The following is a 13,763-nucleotide window of genomic DNA, read 5'->3' as shown; positions in this document are numbered from 1 at the left end:
TATGATAACGGCCAGAAATGCACGCTATCATAGTGCGAAGTTCTTAAACAATGTTGGATTGCGTTGATGAAATATGTTAAATTGCGTCCATTAAACATAAAATCTATAATACTGTGGTTGCATGCGTCCAACACATTAGAATAGTTGAACTTTATATTTTCGTGCAGAATATGTGTTAACACAATGCAAAGATGGCGATTATAGAAATTCACTGGTTGAACGCAACTTCACCGCAAGACTTTGCGTTGATCGTGCTCACAAACATTCGCCTAAGAAGAATCACCGCAACTTAATCAGCACAACATGGTGGGTGCATCCGAGTGAAAGGATAATTAAGAGCGATGGGACAGAAAGCTGATGACAGTCGGATCCAAATTAAGTTGACAGCCGATAACGGTCACGAAGTACATTCAACTTTATCGGTGATAATTATTTGATACGTCAATCAGGAATTAAAGTTGTCCCATCTGTACAACCAGGAAAGAGAAGCCGCCTTTCACCTTGGAAGCTCTATAAATACCAAGTGTATTCTTCAGAAAAGGGGTTAAGCAGTCGATTAATTCATCACTTTACAAGTTTATGCCTCTGTCCATAGTTTTCTTTCATTTTAAGGCAGATGCGAGGAAGAAAGTATGTTGGTAGATCATTCCGGTAAGCTTGCGAAAGCACCGGAAACTCCAAGACAGAAAGAGGGTCGACACCTGCGGAAGCGGGAACATTTGTAGATCAGAATAGAGATTCAGTGTAAAAAGCCTCGGTCAGCAAGGAATTGCTACCAGGCTCTCTACCTTTACTTTCCATTATCATTTTGTACTCAACTCAGTTATAAGAATAGAATTTCTTTCTCTATATCTATTCACTCTTTGTTATTCATGCATGAGTAGCTAAATTAGTTGAATGGGTTGAGAAGCAGTTAGCTAGCACAACGAGGGAATCTTCATTCTTTGCGATTATCTTGTTTATGTATACTGCATTCGTCTATTAGAGATACTCGAGAGGGTAGTCTAAGGACAAGATCTAGACTTGGGAAGGTCAGGTCAGAATCTAGGTTTGAAAGAACCAGATTAGAATGCATAAATGAGAGATAGGCGCTTAGGAATGAGCACTATTTGTTATTAACACATCGCATGCTTCTTAGCAATAAGATATGATTGTATGCGGTCACTTTGCTTTCATGCATTTTGCATCAATGCATGGGACAATAGCAGAGACTTAGAGATTATCTCTATGGACATTTTGCATTCAACACATACGTCCTAGACTTAGGAGCATCGCATTTACATTGGGAAATGACTTGCTGTGCATGGTTGTAACATGATCGCAAAGTTTGACGCATTACCGAGTAACGCTAGCTAAAGATCCTTCCAACCCGTTCATCGCATGCTCATTGCATCTATCAACGCAACTATCTTTCTCAAATTCGCCGCCTTTATTTACTTCTTTTTCATCAACACAACAACACACCCAACACTTTATTTATTTACTTGGTTACCACAAAGTTTTCATAAACATTACCAACGCAACTATTTTCACAAGTCCCTATGTTCGACCCTGGACTTACCAGGAAACTCAGAGGAATTTATACTTGAATTTCGTTGGGAAAACTTGAGTGCACAACGCAATCCATCAACGCATATCATCCATATTTCCATTCAATAAAATAACGCATCACTAACCACAGGTCTTGGCTTCTTTCTTCTTACACCATGCTGACTTGTAGTTCTCTGTCTCTTCCTAACTGCCTGACCAGAAAATGGAGGTCTAGAACTCTCACCTCTCGACTTTGCTAAAGCTCGCTATCGTTCTTCCTTTGCTCCCTGTCCTTTATCAAGATCTATTAGTCTTTCTCAACACTGTACTTCCTTTTCGAATCCGCTAGAATGGACTCGACACTTTCCGCCAACCTCTTGGCGATCCTGTTAAATATTTTGTCCTCTAACTGAGGATCTGTTCCTGTCTGTGGAATCCTCGACTCCCCGTTTGAAGTCGTGGTGATAGAAAATTGGAAGTCAATTTTACTCGACAACCAACTTCCCTTGGACGTGGTATGCGATGCATGTTCCTAAGATATGCGTTGATAGTCATGCATTGGAATGAAAATTGCGTTAACGAATCTATGCGTCCTGCCACAAGTTTTCTTGCGTTCACGCCAAGTATAACATGGACGCAAGTTTCTCAGGTAATCCGAGGTCGAACATAGGGGACTTGTAACTATATGTTTGCGGTGATTGTGCATGCGGCGATTGAATAAAAGAATGGAGGGGATATTGCTACGTTAATCCTACTACTACTCCTATCTAATAGACAACGCAATGAGAATTATGCATGAAAGGTAGAGATGCGACAAACCTTGACATGAAATAAATTTATGGGAAAATAGACAAAATGCGGAGATGTTTTCATTGCAACCCTTAAGAGTGACCGCAAGGGCAACCCTAGTCAATGCAAACTAATGCGATCATGCAACACTCATACAATAGTAAACCACCTCTCGGTGCGAATGCTACGGCTTCTAATGCTAGAACGCATGCGATGTATGTGCAGAGGTGTCTATAGGGCCTACACATAAGCCTTTAATTCTTGTCTATGCGATGATACACAAGGCGACCACATATCATCATTCCTATTCCTAGGGTACATACGATGCAGTGTTGACAAACAGAGCTTATCTTTAAGTCCCTATCTCTTGCTTATGCCGATCTAATCTCACTCTCCCGAGTCTAGATTCTAACCTAGCTCTCTCGAGTCATTAGGTTCTTTCTTTAGACTCTCTTTCGAGTAGCTCTAAAGGGGTGTTGGGCACAACATAAGACAAGACAAACGCATGAACTTGGTTGACGCAAGATTGTTACTATCCCTAGTGAACAATGCATACCTTGCTTAATGCGTCTAACCACTTACCCTCCCGGGCAGTTGATTGTTGCTAACTTCACTCATAGACAAGCAATGCGTTAGTCTATAGACAAGCATTGCAGCAGCTTCACACTAAGCAAATATGGTTACTCATACACTCACGCAACGTACACCTCTCGGTGGGTTGCTACATATTTCATATTCCTAATCCACATGACTAAGTATGCAATACCCAAGTAATCCCACTAAATGTTCCAATGAAACTAAAGATGCTAAGTAAGAAGATGAAGATGGAGGCGAAGGAACAGAGAAATGCATTGAAAACAATTGTATTAATCCCTTAATTCCAAATGTCATAGAATACAATATAGAAAAAGAAAGGAAAAAAGAAATGACCGGTTGGAAGTAAAGATTTGCTCCCAGCAGATGTGCGTCAAGGCTATCGGTGATGCCATGGATGGGCGGATGAGTTGACTCTCTCGAGATCTAACTCTGGTCGAAGGCTCCGGTCGTCACTCGGAATAGATGAAGGAGGTGAAGAACTCTCAGCCGTTTTCTCACGCGTTGTCTGGATCGTAAGGATCCACCATAGGCGAACCTCAGACGAAAACCTTGGATAAAATGAATTTCAGATCATCGACTTCTATTTATAGAGTTTGGGTCGCTGACAGCATTAATTGGACTGCTCTGAGTCTGACGTTCGTCGCGTTTCTTAACCTCTGCCACTAACGACGTGGTAGGTGAAATGTCAACATCATCTTTGGATTTTCTCGAGGTAGATGCGTTGATGCATTCATTCCACCTACCTTGCGTTGATCCCATTGGTTGCGTTGTCACGCAGCCGCAGTCATTTAATGGTCGTATTTGCTTAACACCACAACTCTACACGATGACCACATTCGCTTTGATGAGCACAACTCCCATGCAATGGACGCATACAGCAAATTACCGCAACATCCATGCGTTGATCGATGCGTTTTCCTTGCAATGGAGTGTTTCTCCACATGCGGTCATCTATGCGATGTCCAATTTTCGCATTTGCGTTCATTTCCTGCATTGGCTACAAAAATAGAACATTGAATGCATAATTAACGCAAAGTGATGGGTTAGCTGAGTTTCAACATACTGATCCACATAAGCTCATATTCTTGTGAATTCCTATCATACTCGATGCATATTCTGCCTAACAACCTTCATAATTCTAAGTAAAAGGCCTAAGATGACATGCATTTCTGCATGTCATCAAGTCGTTTCCTGATTTACTAGGTCTTTACCTTTTCGTTCATTGGAATCTAGATTCCCTTGAATATCGGAACTTCTAAAGGTAGGGTCAGAGGATCTACTGTCTGACTGCTCTACATGCCACTTATTCTCAACATCCTTTCCTAATTATGTAGTACACATGTTAGGAACTTATGTTAAGGGACCTAGACTCATGCATGAACTCTCTCTCTCTCTTTTCCCAAAATCTTATGGTCTGATACCAACTTGTCACACCCCCTCCCAGATTACCCTTCTTAATCAAGAAGTGAATATGACGACAGTAGTTACCAACCCTTTTGTGGCACTTACTACCTAACTAACATCCTTAACCTGATTCCTGGTTGAGAGAGATCCCTTGTGGTTCAATCTCAATGTTAGGTATCATGTTCAAGAAAGAACCCTTTTGTTCAATCTCTCAAACATAAGCCTGGACTGGGGTGAGAACCCTTTTGTTCAACACCTTTTAGCCAATGCTAGGAAAGAACCCTCGTAGTTCAATCTCATCATCGGGTATCATGTTTAAGAGAGAACCCTTTTGTTCGATCTCCCAAACATAAGCCTGAGCTGGGGTGAGAACCCTTTTGTTCAACACCTTTCAGCCAATGCCAGGAAAGAACCCTCGTGGTTCAATCCTACTGAACTATTTAACTGTCATACGTGCACGTAGAACAAATTGGATCCTGATGTCAAGGATCATCACTAAGGCAAGGTACCACTGCTTATCACTGAACTGAGTGAATTATTCCAATACCTTCTCTATGTACTTCAGTATTAAAATCATAACATAACTGATACTAGGTAGTACAGCTCGGATACCTTCTCCTTGTACTTCAGTATTGAGCTGAAAATACCTAATAGGAAAACATTTTCTTAAAACATGCTTACTGAAAGCTTGATCTCATAAATCATTGTTTTCATAAGAATATCATTTGCTAACGCATGCTCAACAACATTAAGAGCACATATGCTTTAAAACATAATACAAATACTTATAACATAAACATGTCATAGAATCTTCTTTTGAAAACTACCATGGTTCAACCATTGTACCAAAGCATATTTCATAAACTTTGTAACTAGCATGCGTTTATAAACTTTAGAGAAATGTGTTGCTCGGAACTTCTTGTAAAATAACCAACCTAAAAGTAACTGTTAATAAAGCATGGATTATTAAAATATTTATAAACCATTTATAAATCATTTATAGTCACTCACTGCTCGTCGGGGCTCTTAAACGGTTTATATGCCTCTTCTAGCTCTTCTTGGCCTGAAAGGACATAATCCCCGGTTAGATTCCTTAGAATTCTCAGCAAAATGCTTCAGGTAGCTCGCTTACTAATGAAACTTTCACCAACAAAACAACATTACTAGTAAGATGATCATCATGAGTGAGATTTAGCACTTCTAGCGAGATTTGTGACTTCTAGCGAGATTTGTAACTTTCCAGCGAGATTTGTGACTTTTCCAACGAGATTTGTGACTTCTAGCGAGATTTAGCGCAAAACCAGCAAGATTTTCATCCTTAGCGAGATCCACCTCTTCCTTAACTCACTCTTGCTCTCGCTCATTTTCTTATCTCGCTCTCGCTCTCGCTCTCGCTCACAATGGTGAGCTGCCTGCTTAATCTTCCCAAGTAGCTGCCTGATTACGCACTGATTCTCTGTTTCAATTTAAAAAATTCATAACTCAAAATCCAAGACTCTTTTTATGAAACTTCCTTCTACAAACTTGTTTAGAATTGAGTTAACTTTCTTACCTTCAAAATATCAGCGAAAATTTCTTATAGTTTGTCCTGGAGCTTCCAATCTTCACTCCGGGCTCTGGTTAATCCGAGAATCTGCCTCTTCTACAAATTCTTTACTTTTTGCTATTCTCTGTGTGAGATCTTTCTCCAACAAAACAACTGCAAAAACTAGATTCTCCCAGCTTTCAAATGGCATCGATTCACTTAATTTGCTCAAGTCATTTTCCAAAACCGAGATTATGAAGTTCTTCTCCCTTTTATACTTCCTATCGCCTCCTCTATTCAATGGTCAAACCACCACCTCATCTAGCACTTAATGCTTCCGGCTGATTCCAATTAGTGAGTTCTTCAATTAATTTATTTTTCCTTCCCTTCCTTCATAACCCTCATTAGGCCTTCGCCTCAAAGTATAACTTTAGCGTACATCAAGTTTCAACGCCTTGCGCACATCATATACTCCATCGTCTAGCACCCAACGCTTGTCGTCTAGTGCCCAACACCTATTGTCTAGCATTTATCGTGCAACTCATCGTTTAGCGTTGATGCTGATCGTGTAGTGCCGCTTACGCTATCATCCAATGCATAGCGCCATCGTTTAGCGCGAGCCTTCGCATCGTTCAGCTCCGCACAATTACTGCACGATCGCCTACCGCATCGCTTAGCTCTCTGCGCATTTACTATACGATTGCCAACGCCCGCCTACACGATCGCCTACCTCATCGTGTAGTGTTGTTCACTTACTATACGATCGCTTACCCAATCGTATAGCACCGCTCATCTGCTACACGATCGTCCAGCACCTTTGCTCACACACACTTGAGGCTGCCGCAAGCCTTATCAACGCATCATGCCTTTCAACCCATGCGTTCATCCTTAGTACCAATGCATAGTTTACCCTTGCCTTATACACTTAACCTCTACAAGCCTTGGGTGCTACACACGCAACCCCATGCGTCCATACTTCTCCATCAATGCATGCCGCCTACACATTGCTTCCATACTTAGCAAATTTTCACTTGTTATATTACCTAAAACTCACCCTTGACTAAGTATTTCTAACACTTAGAATTTTCTTCCTCCATCGGCCTACCTTCTTTACCTCCTTTCATAATTTTACTTAACACGCTTATAACTCACTTATGTAGGAAAAATGGAGTACGGGGTTAACATGGGTAGCTTGGATAAAGTCGAGAATTAGTGTTTGGGTTAGTTTGAAATGTTCAAATTGTAAAACCCAAACCCTAATTACTTCAAGTTAGAGTAAGTAATGTGATGTCTTCTAATGAGCTAAATGAAGCCATGCCTTAGGAAGAGTAGAAGAAGGAAGCAAGAAGAAATAGGCTCTTGGGTAGCTAAGTGTAAAAGTAGGACAAAACTCAGCTAGAAGGAAGGTCAGCTTGATGATGGAATGCATAATAGGCATATGAATGAGACCATGCCATTTAATAAGGTGTAGTGCTGAAGTAATATTGTGAGTGAAGTTAGAAAAAGGAGTTTTGCTAAATCCTAACCTTCATCACCAATAGTGGGCCAGGTGGCACAAGGAGGGTTCATGCTGGATTTTGGGCGGTAATATAAGCAAGAAGGTCGAATTCATTGGGTCGGTTTGGACAAACTACTTAGGTTATTTATGCAATTCCAGTGGCATTTGAAAGCTCTATGTGTTTATTTTCTGTGGCTAGGCTACTGGAAGGAAAACTCGCCAGAATAAGACCGAAGGGGCAAAATAAAAATGAAGGGTTCGTTTCTCAAGTGAATCTGGGCTATTAGTGAAGAATTAAAGCTCCAAGATGAATTACAAAGCGTTTTGAGCTAAAATTTTGAGGTAATATTGTTAACTCAGTTATGAACAACTTTGTAGAATGGAACTTTTAAAGATGAGGCCTGGAAATCGAGTTATATAATTTTGAAATTTGAACTGAAAATTGTTGAACAAGTAGGTAGCTATTTGAATTGGGGCCAACGATGAAATTTTGAATCTTCAGATTAAATGACGAGGAATTTTGAGCTTAACTTTTAAGTTAATGTTGCTAACTCAATTCTAAACATGTTTGTATAAGGAAGTTTCTTCAAAAGAGGTCTAGATTTTGAGTTATGAATTTTTAAAGTTGTAACAGAGAATCTGTGCATAAGCAGACAGCTGCTTGAGAAGAACAATCAAACAGCTCAATGTGGAGATTATAGCAAGATTTTGTGATGAGGATCTCGCTAATGAAGGAAATCTTGCTAATTTTGTTATGAGGATCTCGCTCTATAAGGGAATCTCACTAGAAATTGGGTTATCGCTGGTATCGCTGATCTCGCTCTAGAGGATCTCGCTGGTATCACTCTAGAGGATCTCGCTGATATCGCTCTAGAGGATCTCGCTGTCCTCGCTCTAGAGGATCTCGCTGTCCTCGTTCATGAGGATCTCGCCAGTAAAGCTGTCTTTGTTGATGAAAGTTCCTTTAATAAATGAATTAATTGAGGTATTTTACTAAGAATTCTAAGTAGTTTAATCGGGAATTATGTCCTTTTAGGCCAAGAGGAGCTAGGAGAGGCGTATAATCCGTTAAGAGGCCAACGAGCTGTGAGTGACTATATGATGACTTACTGTTTTAATGATTTAGAAACTATGATCTCTTTGAAGATATTTCTCATGCTAAGTGTTTAAATGATGTGCCAAGTAACATATTTCTGAAACTGTTTCTCATGCTAAGTAAAGCATGTTTTCCATGGAATTGACATGATTTAGATATGTTATCTTGTCCAAATACTATTAGTATGTTTAAGTAACTCCATTTTTATGATGAACCAGTATGATGGATGAACTAGTATGATGATTTGAGCACTAAGCCTTATTGTTCAACTAAAGGTTTATGACTAGTTATATGACAGATACTAAAGGACAATGAGAAGGTATCCTTTCAACTAAAGGTTTATGACTAGTTATATGACGGATATTGAAGGACAACGAGAAGGTATCCTTTCACTAAATGTTTATGACTAAGTTATATGACGGATACTGAAGGACAATGAGAAGGTATCCTAAGGATACTGAAGAACAATGAGAAGGTGTCATAAGGGTACTGACGGACAATGAGAAGGTATCCTAGTCAAATACCTAAGGTATGATGGTACTCAATTATAACCACATGCACGTAGGTAATACGACGTCGAGGGATTGAGCAAAAGGGTTCTCCCCGACTAAGGTTGGCATTGAGGGTTAAATCTAATAATTCACTCTCAACTAAGGATAAAGGTAGTCATATCTTCTTCTAGGCTAGAAGGATAATTTAGAAATGCTAATGCTTATGAATGTTTATCAACGCATGATGTTTCTAATGTATGAGTTTTCCAAGTATGTTTTCCATATCTAACGCATGCTAATAGTTTTACAAGCTAGTTCAACATGATTTAAGCCAACTTATTTTGCAAAGTATGAAGCATGCGTTAGGGTTAAAGCTAAGGTCGTATGAATATTGATGTACTATGCTTTAAATACCTAAGATTGTCAAAGTACATGCGTTAGTATTCCTAAATATATTGAAAGGGATCCTAAAGGTAGGGAAGGTATCCTAAAGAGTTTTCTATGCTATATTTGAGAACTATTCTTTAAATGCTTTTTGAGAACTTGATAGCTTGAGTGAGTCGGATACCAAAGGTAAGGAAGGAATCTGAATAAATGTACCTAAGGTTTTGACGGTACATAGAAAACTCCATGAGCACGTAGACAGGTCTGAATGAGAGGCCGAGGTATGGGTCTCTTAGCCGATAACAGACGTTGGGAGCTAGAGCGATGTATGCTCATTCTCAACTGAGGAATAATGATGTTAATGGTGGTTTTAAAGGTTTTATGTACACGTTTGCTTGGTATACTCTTTTTAGTTTATGTTATTTATGTTTCTCAAGCTTTCGGTTTTAAGAATGAGATTTGTATTTTTATTAAGTCACGCACTGGGCTTCTAGCTCACGTTTTCAAATGTTTTTCTTTTTTAGGTAGCGGTCAGTTCCCAAAGGACTATTCTGCTGTTGCTCTGCCACTCAAAGAAGCAGGTTGAAGGAAGCGTAATTGAAGACCTGTATTAGTTAGTACACATGTGTTTGTCTAATGACTAGTACTCTTGATGGGGCTCACTAGGTTGTAATATCCATGTATAAACGATGCTGTGAAACCCTGTAATGTAAATGTGTTAAGTTCTGAGTTAATATGTATGTATTCAGGGTTTGAGTATTACTTAGCAGGTAAGATAGGCAGTAAGAGCCAGTAAAAGGGTTGGTAACTGCTGCAACCACCATTCCATCCAGGTTAGGAGAGTAATCTGGTGCGGGGTGTGACAAGTTGGAATCAGAGCAGAAGATTTTGGGAAGAGAGGGGAAAAGTTAATATATATAAGTCTGAGTCCTGAGTCTTTAGCATGTGTACTATTTAAGTAAGAGGAAGATGTTAAGTAAAAGTGGCAAGCAAAGCACGCAAACAGACAATGGGAACCTTGACCCTGCCTTTAGAAATTCCAAGATTCGAGGGAATTCAAATGTTAGTGAACGGAAAGGTAAAGACCCGGTAAATCAGGAAACGACTTCTGACGGGGAGTCGAGATTCCACAAATAGGAATAGATCCTAAGTTAGAGGACAGAATATTTAATAGGATCGCCAAGAGGTTGGCGAAAAGTGTTGAATCCATTCATGTGGAGCCGGATACCAAAGGTAAGAAAGGAATCTAAATAAATGTACTTAAGGTGTTGACGGTACATAGAAAACTCCATGAGCATGTAGATAGGTCTGAATGAGAGGCTGAGTTATGGGTCTCTTAGCTGATAACAAACGTTGGGAGCTAGAGCGATGTATGCTCGTTCTCAACTGAGGAATAATGATGTTAATGGTGGTTTTAAAGGTTTTATGTACATGTTTGCTTGGTATACTTTAGTTTTAGTATTATGTTCTCAAGCTTTCGGTTTTAAGAATGAGATTTGTATTTTTATTAAGTCACGCACTGGGCTTCTAGCTCACGTTTTCAAATGTTTTTCTTTTTCAGGTAGCGGTCAGTTCCCAAAGGACTATTCTGCTGCTGCTCTGCCACTCAAAGAAACAGGTTGAAGGAAGCATAATTGAAGACTTGTATTAGTTAGAACACATGTGTCTGTCTAGTGACTAGTACTCTTGATGGGGCTCACTAGGTTGTAATATCCATGTATAAACGATGCTGTGAAACCCTGTAATGTAAATGTGTTAAGTTTTGAGTTAATATGTATGTATTCAGGGTTTGAGTATTACTTAGCAGGTAAAATAGGTAGTAAGAGCCAGTAAAAGGGTTGGTAACTGCTATAGTCACCATTCCGTCCAGGTTAGAAGGGTAATCTGGTGTGGGGTGTGACACAAATTGACAAGAGGGAGTTCGATTATATATGATATAATCGATCTGGTTAATTATATATGATATAATTGGCTAAATGTATAAGATACATTATTTTGGAGGAAATTAGATATAATTATCCAATAATTAATATTATTATAAATATAAATGATAACTAACTTACCATATTATATTTATAACCTATAATTTCTATATTTCATCTCATGAAACATATAAACCATAGCTCTTTTTCTATTCTATAGTGCTTAATGTAAATCATTAATCCTCCATTAGATGTATCTCAAACATCATACTGATTATATCATATATAATCGAATTACCTCTTGTCAATTTGAACATTTCAAATCAACACCAAGAACTGATCTTCAACATGAATTCATTGAGCTACCAAGGGGAGCTTAGGAACGTGTAGCTCGAAGCTCCAACGATATGTGAATAACTGACTGAACTCTTTAGTCACAGGATCCACCATCCATTAACTGCTAGACACTCCACTAAATACCGACAACTGAACTCTCCTTACCACAGATATATTATGTGTCCATCTTAACCAAACAGCAGTGCGACAACCCTTCATAAATCACTCGTAAGTACAACTCGGCCAATAATCGTTATGCCCTTGTAGTTACATCTAACTTCTTAAGTATCATTGAACCTTCTAATGAACATAAGTCATAGTCCTACTATGACTGAGTCCTCTCTTCCAAAGAGAAGTTGTGGCCACTATGTTCAAGCCTTGGAATCAGCCCTTAAGGGAGCAATCTCTGTACTTATCCCTGCTTCAGGAAAGGAGTGAATTCCATCTTGTGGATTGAGTTCCTAGCTCCCAAATCAGACAAGTCCCCAAAAAGGTAGGCATGTTGAGCTGACAATCTGGCCACTCTCACCCATACTAATCAAAGGACCGCCCTCAAAGGCAAGAGTTCTTAAAACACTCAGGATTGAGTTCGTGTCACCTATGGTCGTTTAGGTGAGATGTAAGTCTCTAGTATCAACAGCGTTATATACAGAGTCTAGTCATCTCGTGGTCCTGTCTTATACAAACTTTTTGTATAGGACACCCCCGCTCGCACGTCTCCACATGAATGGTCAGGATCTACCATCTATAGTAGTTTACAATACTTGCAAACCTCTACAAAGCGGGTTGTATCCATAGTGTCACCAGGACCAGAAATCCCACCTTAATCCTTATACTACAAACCTATTTAGGTTATCACTTAAGTCATGATCCACTTATATATCATATATACATGCTTAAGTTTACATAAGATAACCATGGAGGTTTGGTTATTGGATATGAATAAATGCCAGAATGAAATAACAGTTATTTTATTCATAAACCAATGTGTATCATTACAAATAATGAGACTCAAGGAGAATTAAGACACCAATCCCAACAATCAGACCATCTGTAGCAAGTCACAACACTTGTAACTATTCAACAAAACAGGTCACATCTTGTTGCGTTACCAGGATAGGCTTCCCTCCTATATTCATATACTACAGACCATTTTGGTTATCATTTAAGACATGATCCACTTGTATGTCACCACATACATGCTTAAGTTACATAATAACAACCAGGGATTTTAGTTTATTGGCTTGTGGTAAAACAAATCATCCAATGTTCAAAGTCAAGTAGTGAAGAAAATACCATATATTATACATCACAAGTGTTTGTACAAAAGTGTGTTTACAAACTATAGGACACGTGACTTTAGGGCATCATCCTCAACAGATGCAAGATTTTCGTGGCCTAGGAAGGGTCAATTTCCTATTATTGTGTTAAGCGTGAAGTATGCCTTTCTTCACAAAATTGGGATCTCGAGTTGATGCCCCTCTTTACATAAATCGGGCTTGTTTATATCTCTTGCCACCTTGATATATCAGATTGGGACCCTTGCTTAGTTTAATTATGGAGTATTTGTTCTCAATCAGATTAAACGTTATATTAAATCGACGGCTTTTAAATTACCCATATGCTATCCAAGGCTGATTTGTGGCATCATATTGTCTCAGAAACCTGACTTACTCACTCATGCATAACCTGTTGGTTCTCTTCCTAATCTATTTTCTACTAATCCTAATATCTTCAGAGTCATCATGTTTCTAACATTGATACTCAAGCTTCAGTTCCTCTTATTGATGGTCCTAGCAAAGCTCTAGTTGAATCCTCCTTTGGAAGTCGCATTCTGCACCTGTTATTAAATTAATCTCGTGATATTAATAATCTTATGTAAAAGCTTCAAGTGTGAAAGACAGAGGTTAATGAAATGTTACAGTTAATGTGGGCCATTTTGGTCCAAGTTTGGTAGGGTTCTCCTTCTCACAGAAGAGACTGATCTTCAGTTTTTTAAGCCAAAAAGAGGGAGACAGTGAGAGAGCTCAATTTTGGTTTTGGTTATTTATGGGTTCTGGTTGGTTGGTCGACTTTGTTTGGTTTGTTGTTGTAAAGGCCTTTACCTGTCATGTTGTTTCTATTCTTGTTTAGACTCTTTTTCTGACAACTTTCATTACGATGGATGGTTGTTGTTTGTTAATTCTGCCTT

Source organism: Benincasa hispida, unplaced genomic scaffold, assembly GCF_009727055.1.
Source record: "Benincasa hispida cultivar B227 unplaced genomic scaffold, ASM972705v1 Contig373, whole genome shotgun sequence".
Classification (NCBI taxonomy): domain Eukaryota; kingdom Viridiplantae; phylum Streptophyta; class Magnoliopsida; order Cucurbitales; family Cucurbitaceae; genus Benincasa; species Benincasa hispida.
The sequence above is the reverse complement of the archived record's forward strand: the minus strand, read 5'-3'. Positions refer to the sequence as shown.